A 6819-nucleotide genomic window follows, 5' to 3' on the forward strand; every position below is an offset into this window, starting at 1 on the left:
AATGGAATAGAATTGAGAGTCAATAAATAAACACATTTCTGGTAAATTAATTTTCAATAAGAGCCAAGATAGTTCGATGGGGAAAGAATAGTCTTTTCAACTAATGTTGCTGCAACAACCGGATATCCACATGCGAAAGATTGGAGTTGGACCCTTATCTTACATCATATAGAAAAATTACCTTAAATGGATCAAAGAACTAAATGTAAAAGCTAAAACTATAAAACTCCTAGAAGGACACATAGGAGTAAATTTTTGTGACCTGTGTTAGGAATTGATTTCTTAGATGCGATACCAAAATACAAGTGACAAAGAAAAAGTAGATGAATTGAAACACTTCAAAGATAAAACCTTGTGTGCTGAAGAAAGTAAAAACATGAAAGAAAAAACACCCCACAAAATGGGAGTAAATATTTGCAAATCATATATCTCAGAGGGTCTTATATCCAGAATACATAAAAACCTCTTACAACTCAATAATAAGAAAAAGACAAATAACCCACTTTAAAAATGGGCTAAGGATCTGAATTTCTCCAGAGAAAATATACAAATGGCAAATAAGGGGGCCAGCCCAGTGGCTCAGTGGTTAAGTGTGCTCGCTCTGCTTCAGTGGCCCGGGGTTCACAGGTTCAGATCCCAGGGCACGCACCAACACACTACTTGTCAAGCCATGCTGTGGAGGTGTCCCATATAAAGTAGAGGAAGATGGGCACGGATGTTAGCCCAGGGCCAATCTTCCTCAGCTAAAAAGAGGAGGATTGGCATCGGATGTTAGCTCAGGGCTGATCTTCCTCACAAAAAAAAAAAAAAACCATGGCAAATAAGCATATCAAAAGATGCTCAACGTAATTAGTCTTTAGGAAAATGCAAATCAAAACTGCCATGGGGTACCACTTCCTATACACTAAGATGCTTATAATTAAAAAGACAGACCATAAACAAGTGTTTATGATTATGTGAAGAAATTGGAACCTTCATGTACTGCTGGTGGGAATGTAAATGGTACAGGTGCTTTGGAAAACAATTTGACAATTCCTCAAAATCTTAATCATAGAGTTACCATATGACCCAGCTCTTCCACATCCAGGTGTATGGCCACCGTCAAAAGAAATCGGAAACTTAAAAACCAGTACACGAATATTCATAGGGGCATTATTTATTTTAGCCAAAAACTGAAAACAGCAAAATGTCTATAAACTGATGACTAGCTAAACAAAATGTGGTATACTCATACAATAACATTTATTTGACAATAAAAAGGGATGAAGTAGTGATACGTGCTACAACATAGATGAACATTGAAAACCTGCTAAGTGGAAGAATGCAGCCACAGAAGTCCATGTATTAGATTATTCCATTTATATGACATGCCCCAAATAGGCAAATTTATAAGTACAGAAAGTAAACCAGCAGTTGCCTAGGGTGAGTGGTTGGGTGGGGAGAAGATGGTTAGTGACTGCTAATGGGTATGGGTTTTTCAGGGAGGTAATGAAAATGTTCTAGAATTAGATAGTGTTAATGGATCCACAACTCTATGAATATACTAAAAACCCCTAAATTGTCTATTTTTAATGGTGAATTTATTTTACTGGTGAATATATTATGTGAAGTATGTCTCAAGCTATTTTTTTTACAAAGAATCAGATGATTAGAAATGAGTAATAGAGAAAGATGACTAAAAGTACCTTATCTTCTTTTGAAAAAAAAATCAACCAACTTTTTTATTGAGATATAATTCACATACAAGAGCAGGCACTCCACATTCACTGCCACCATCACCTCCAGATCCTGGAATCCATTCATCTACTTTCTTTTTCTATGGATTTATCTATTCTGGATGTGTCATAGAAATGGAATCACACAACATGTTGCCTTTTGTGTCCAGCTTCTTTCACTTAGCATAATGTTTTCAAACTACCTCTATTTCTAAAATACCTTTTTTAAGTAAAATGTTCTGACTTTTGGTCAAAATAAAAGTAAATACACGTCATTTTATATAATTTGGAAAATATGGAAAATGTTAAATTTGACCCAAAAAGACATCTATAGTTTTACAACCAGTAAATATTCTGTTAGTAAGTATAGAACTAAATTCTCACAAACTGTTTTATTTCCAAATGAAATGCTGTCACGTGTATATTTTTGTTTTTCTTTGAAGATTATGTCATGAGCATTTTCTCAAATAAACATTCAATTATTTTATGTCCATCTTCATTTTCATATAATTGGCAGAGAATAAAAATGATTTTATGCTCTAATTGTACTGCATTATGCTATTTCTACTGAAAGTTATTGACAGGCCAGTTCTGCAATGTCTTGTTCAGAGAAGCCAAACACAATGTTTTATTCTCTTCTGAATGTGTGTATATCTAATCACATATATAATCACAGAGTTATTTCCAGAACTCTTCTAAGATACATTTTCTGGTTCAACCTTGATTCTAGTAACCAAAATTTCAGTTGCTAGACCTATGACTAAATATGTTCAGAAATGACTTATCTGTATAATGGGAAGGCTGAAAGAAAATGGCCAGAGATCTTGTGATTTCTATTTCTCATGTAATTCTTCTTTCATCAGCAGAAAACACCAGCCAGAAGAAGAGGCAAAACACTCAAAATTCAAATGGGAATAAGTCTTCTCCAATCTGCTTGCAATATTGACAAGCTGGAAGGAGTTTTGTTTTGTTCTGTTTTGTCTTTGCTGAGGAAGATTCACCTTGAGCTAACATGCAAGCCAATCTTCCTCTATTTTGTATGTGGGTCACCACCACAGCATGGCTCATGAGTGGTGTAGGTCTGCGCCCAGGATCCGAACTTGTGAACCCAGGCCATGGAAGTGGAGTGCATCGAACTTAGCCACTGGTCATGGGGTTAGTCACCTGGAGGGAGTTTTTAAAGAGGTTTTTAAAACACAGCAACTGCACCTGTTTTGTGTGTAGGGTGATGATATAACTTTTATGGTATCTTCCAATTGACTTTGGAATTATTATCTTTCTTTACAATGTGAGAAAAAAATTAGATCTCCTTAAATATAGGCTTTCTTTGAGAACATGACATGACACAGAAATTAGAAAACCCCATGCCAAGTAACAGCACCATGTGGGTAACTTGCCATCATTATCCATTTACTGTATAGTTAACACAAGTTGTGGGGAAATATTTCATATTTTATAGATCTCTCTTCAAAAGATTAAAGGGCTCTGATTCTGACTATGCCCAAATCCATGAGATATTTGTGAGATGATTTAAAAGACTTTAAAATATAAATACTGGATTGAATAATTGTCAGGAAGAACTGTACAGTTGGGAAAATATGTAAAATCACCATTTTCAGGCACTATGCAGTAAAAAATACAAGACTGTAATTCTTAAAAGGAGGAGGCATGTGAAGCGAGCTCTATAGCCATCCAATTTTCCTTCTGAGGACAATTTCTTGGCTGGACACCAGGAGGTAGAGCTCAAGCTGGGAACAGCTACCTCATTGGCAGAGTGAAAACGTATTCAGAATGAGAGGCTGCCAAGGCTGATGTTTCTCAGGAGTGCAGTGCTGGAGTGATTGGAGGGAACTTCAGAAGTCCATGTGGAACTTCTGCTCAAGTCCATAGCCAACACCTGGGCTGTACAAGCTTGGAGAAAAACTTTAGAAGGACTGGTAGATCCTAGCTGTAGGTAAGCTGAGAGCTAAGAGAAATTATTTGACAGAAAATGTTGGAGTAATATCATGCTTAGGGTTTGTCCTGAGTGTAGAGACTTGGGTAAAAACTTTTGGCATTCAGCTGAAACCCTACAAAGCCTTCATGCCAGGAGTAAATGTCTATGCCCTTGAAGTAAAGGCAAAGCTGAAGTAAATCTATCATTAAAAAGTGTAAACCAGGCCTAGATATGATCACAGTGATCTGACAATAATTTTTCTGTCTTCCAGAATTAAACTCATCACTTTTTTGAAAAATACAGCACAATCCAGGGCCACTACAATGTATCATCTTACAGTGTCCAGTATACAATAAAAAATTAATAGATATGAGTAGAAAGAAAAGATCCTGGCCAATCACTTAAAAGATGAAATAGTCCATAGAAATTGACACAGAAAGTTCTGGATATTGGAAGCTGCAGACAGCTACTGTGGTAGCCAGCTTCTAAAATTGCCCCAGTGATCTCTGCTGCCTGGTGTTCACACTCTCAGGTAATCTCTCATTGTGCAGGTTTGTCTATGTGACCAATATGGCAGAAGGGATAGTATGTCATTTCTAAAATGAAATTTACTTTATAAAAGACCCAGAAACCTATCTCTCTTTCTCTCACACACATTCCCTTTCTCTGTCTCTCTCTGCCTCTTGTCACATGCCCTGTGGGAAGCCAGTGGCCCTATCGAGCCCACATGGTGAGGACTTAAATCCTCCTGCCAAGAGCCATCTGAGTGAGCTTGAAAGCAGATCCTCTCACCCTTCAGATGACTACAGTCCTGACCAGCAGCAGAGCCGGAAGAACTCACTAAGCTGCTCCTGGTCTTCTGACTCTCAAAGCATGAAATTATAAATGTTTTTTGTTGTAACTCGCTAAATTTGGGATGATCTGTTACACAGCAATAAATACCTAATAAAAATTGTGGTATCCAGAATTGAAGTGGCTTTTTAAATATCAGATAAAGTAGATTTCAGAGCCAAAATAATTACTAGGGAGAAAGAGGGACATTACATAGTTATAAAAGTGTCAATTCACCAGAAAATATAACAATCCTAATGTACATGCACCTAACAACAGAGATTAAAAATACATGAAAGAAAAACTGACAACTGAAAGGAGAAGTAGAGAAATCCATACTGTAGTTGGAGACTTTAAGATACCTCTCTCAGTAGTAGATAGAGCTAGCACACAAAAAATCAACAAGGATATAAAAGAACTGAACAACACCATCAACCAGCTGGACCTAGTTGACATTTGTTGAACGATCCACCCAACAACAGCAGAACACATATTCTTTTAAAGTGTACATGGATATTTACCAATATAGACCATATTCTGGGTCATAAATTGAACCTTAATACATTTAAAATAATTGCAGTCATATAAAGTATATTCTCAGACCATAACAGAACTGAACTAGAAATCAATAACAGAAAGATAAGAGTAACATCTCCTTGGAAATTAAATAAGACCTTTCAAAATAATCCATGAGAATAATCAAATTCTCAAAGAGAATTAGAAAATATTTTGAATTAAGTAAAAAGGAAAATACAACTTATTGAAGTTTGTAGGGCACCACCAAAGCTGTGCTTAGAAGAAAATGTATAGTATTAACCTTTTAAATTTGAAAAGAGAAGAAAGATATCAAATCAATAATCTAAGCTTCTACCTTAAGGAACTGAAAAAGGGCCAAAGCAATCCTTAGAAAAAAGAACAAAGCTGGATATATCACGTTCCCTGATTTCAAGCTATAGTAATCGAAACAGTATGATACTGGCACAAAAACAGACACACAGGGGTGTGGGTTCCTGGGCTTATGCAAGAGAGAGAACAGCTTTTGTCTGATGGAGATGGGAAGACAGAATGGCCCACCAGCCACATGTAACCAGGCTTGGGGAAGAGCAAACCTCATCCACGTCCACGATGGGGGCAGCCACCTCCCAGGAACAAGCTATGCAGAAACATGTGCCCCCTGCCTCCCAGCCCTTGAAGGAAATCCGAGTACTACCAGCTGCCTCTGGGGCATGCCTGAGGTCTTCCTGCAGCTTCTGTGCCTGTGTGGGAAACGGACCTCTAACTGACCCAGCCTGCCGGCCTTTCATGAGGACCCTCTGTGTCATCCACTCCTGGATGGGGTGCCAGGCCCCTTGGACTCACATGTAGGCACCCTTTGGTGGTTATCTCTGGATGGGGCAATCCCCTCCAGCTGCCTCAGTGCCCTCCATCTGGCCTTGGGGTATCTCCCTCTTTGATCCCCGTGGGAAGCTGGCTCCTAGCCACCTTGGCCTCCAGTGTATTTCCTTACTCCTTGGGACCCCACTGCTGCACTCCTCAGGCTCTCCAACTCTGAGCAGGGTTGCGTACCTTCACTGTACCCAGGTGGGATGGTAAACTCCAGCCAGCTCAGCCTCCCTGGCTGCAGTAGGGGGGCCTTCCAGAGTTGCTTCTCACTTGAAGAGGTGCCAGGCCTCTCCATCAGAGTGGGCCTCCAGATTCAGCATTTGGGCACCTGTGCTGTCCTCCAGCCCAGAACTCTGCCCTCTGCTCCCTTCCTCCGGTGCAGACCCTCAGCCCAATTCCCAATGCCCCAGCTCCCCCTGGCTGCACTGTAGGGCCTGCTGCTGCCTCTTCTATGTCTTATCAATCCCCAGTCACCCCCTCCAACCATGGGAGACATATTGCATGGTGCCCAGAGAGCTGTAGGTCTGCCTGGATTCTTTGACTTTTAATTTTTTAAAGGATCTCAAATGTAAGTTGTTCACTGTTCTTCAGTACACAGCACACTCTCATCGGCACATGCAGAGTCCTCTCTTTGTTATTTATTTTCACTTTCATTTATTCCCCCTCTGCCCTTCAACCCTGCTGCCTGCACCCTTTCCCCTCCCTAGCCCTTGTCATGGGCCAGCATTCTAGTATATTTGATATAGGTCCTCAAATACACATGAGTGCAACCTTGTAAAATGTGATTTGTATAACATGCTATAATTAAAAACACAAACACACACACAAATCGGTGGAACAGAATTGAGAGCCCAGAAATAAACCCACACATTTATGAATAGCTAATTTTTGACAAAGGAGCCAAGAACATACAGTAGAGAAAGGGAAGTCTCTTCAAAAGTCTCTTTCCAATTG

The 6819-nt window shown here is 39.3% G+C and overlaps 1 pseudogene; it reads left to right on the plus strand.

The window, feature by feature from the left end:
- The first annotated feature begins 5607 nt into the window (after positions 1-5607).
- On the plus strand, positions 5608-6387 carry LOC131393762 (proline-rich protein 23E-like; annotated as a pseudogene).
- Positions 6388-6819: the final 432 nt, after the last annotated feature.

Source organism: Diceros bicornis, chromosome 28 (genome assembly GCF_020826845.1).
Source record: "Diceros bicornis minor isolate mBicDic1 chromosome 28, mDicBic1.mat.cur, whole genome shotgun sequence".
NCBI classification, from domain to species: Eukaryota; Metazoa; Chordata; class Mammalia; order Perissodactyla; family Rhinocerotidae; genus Diceros; species Diceros bicornis.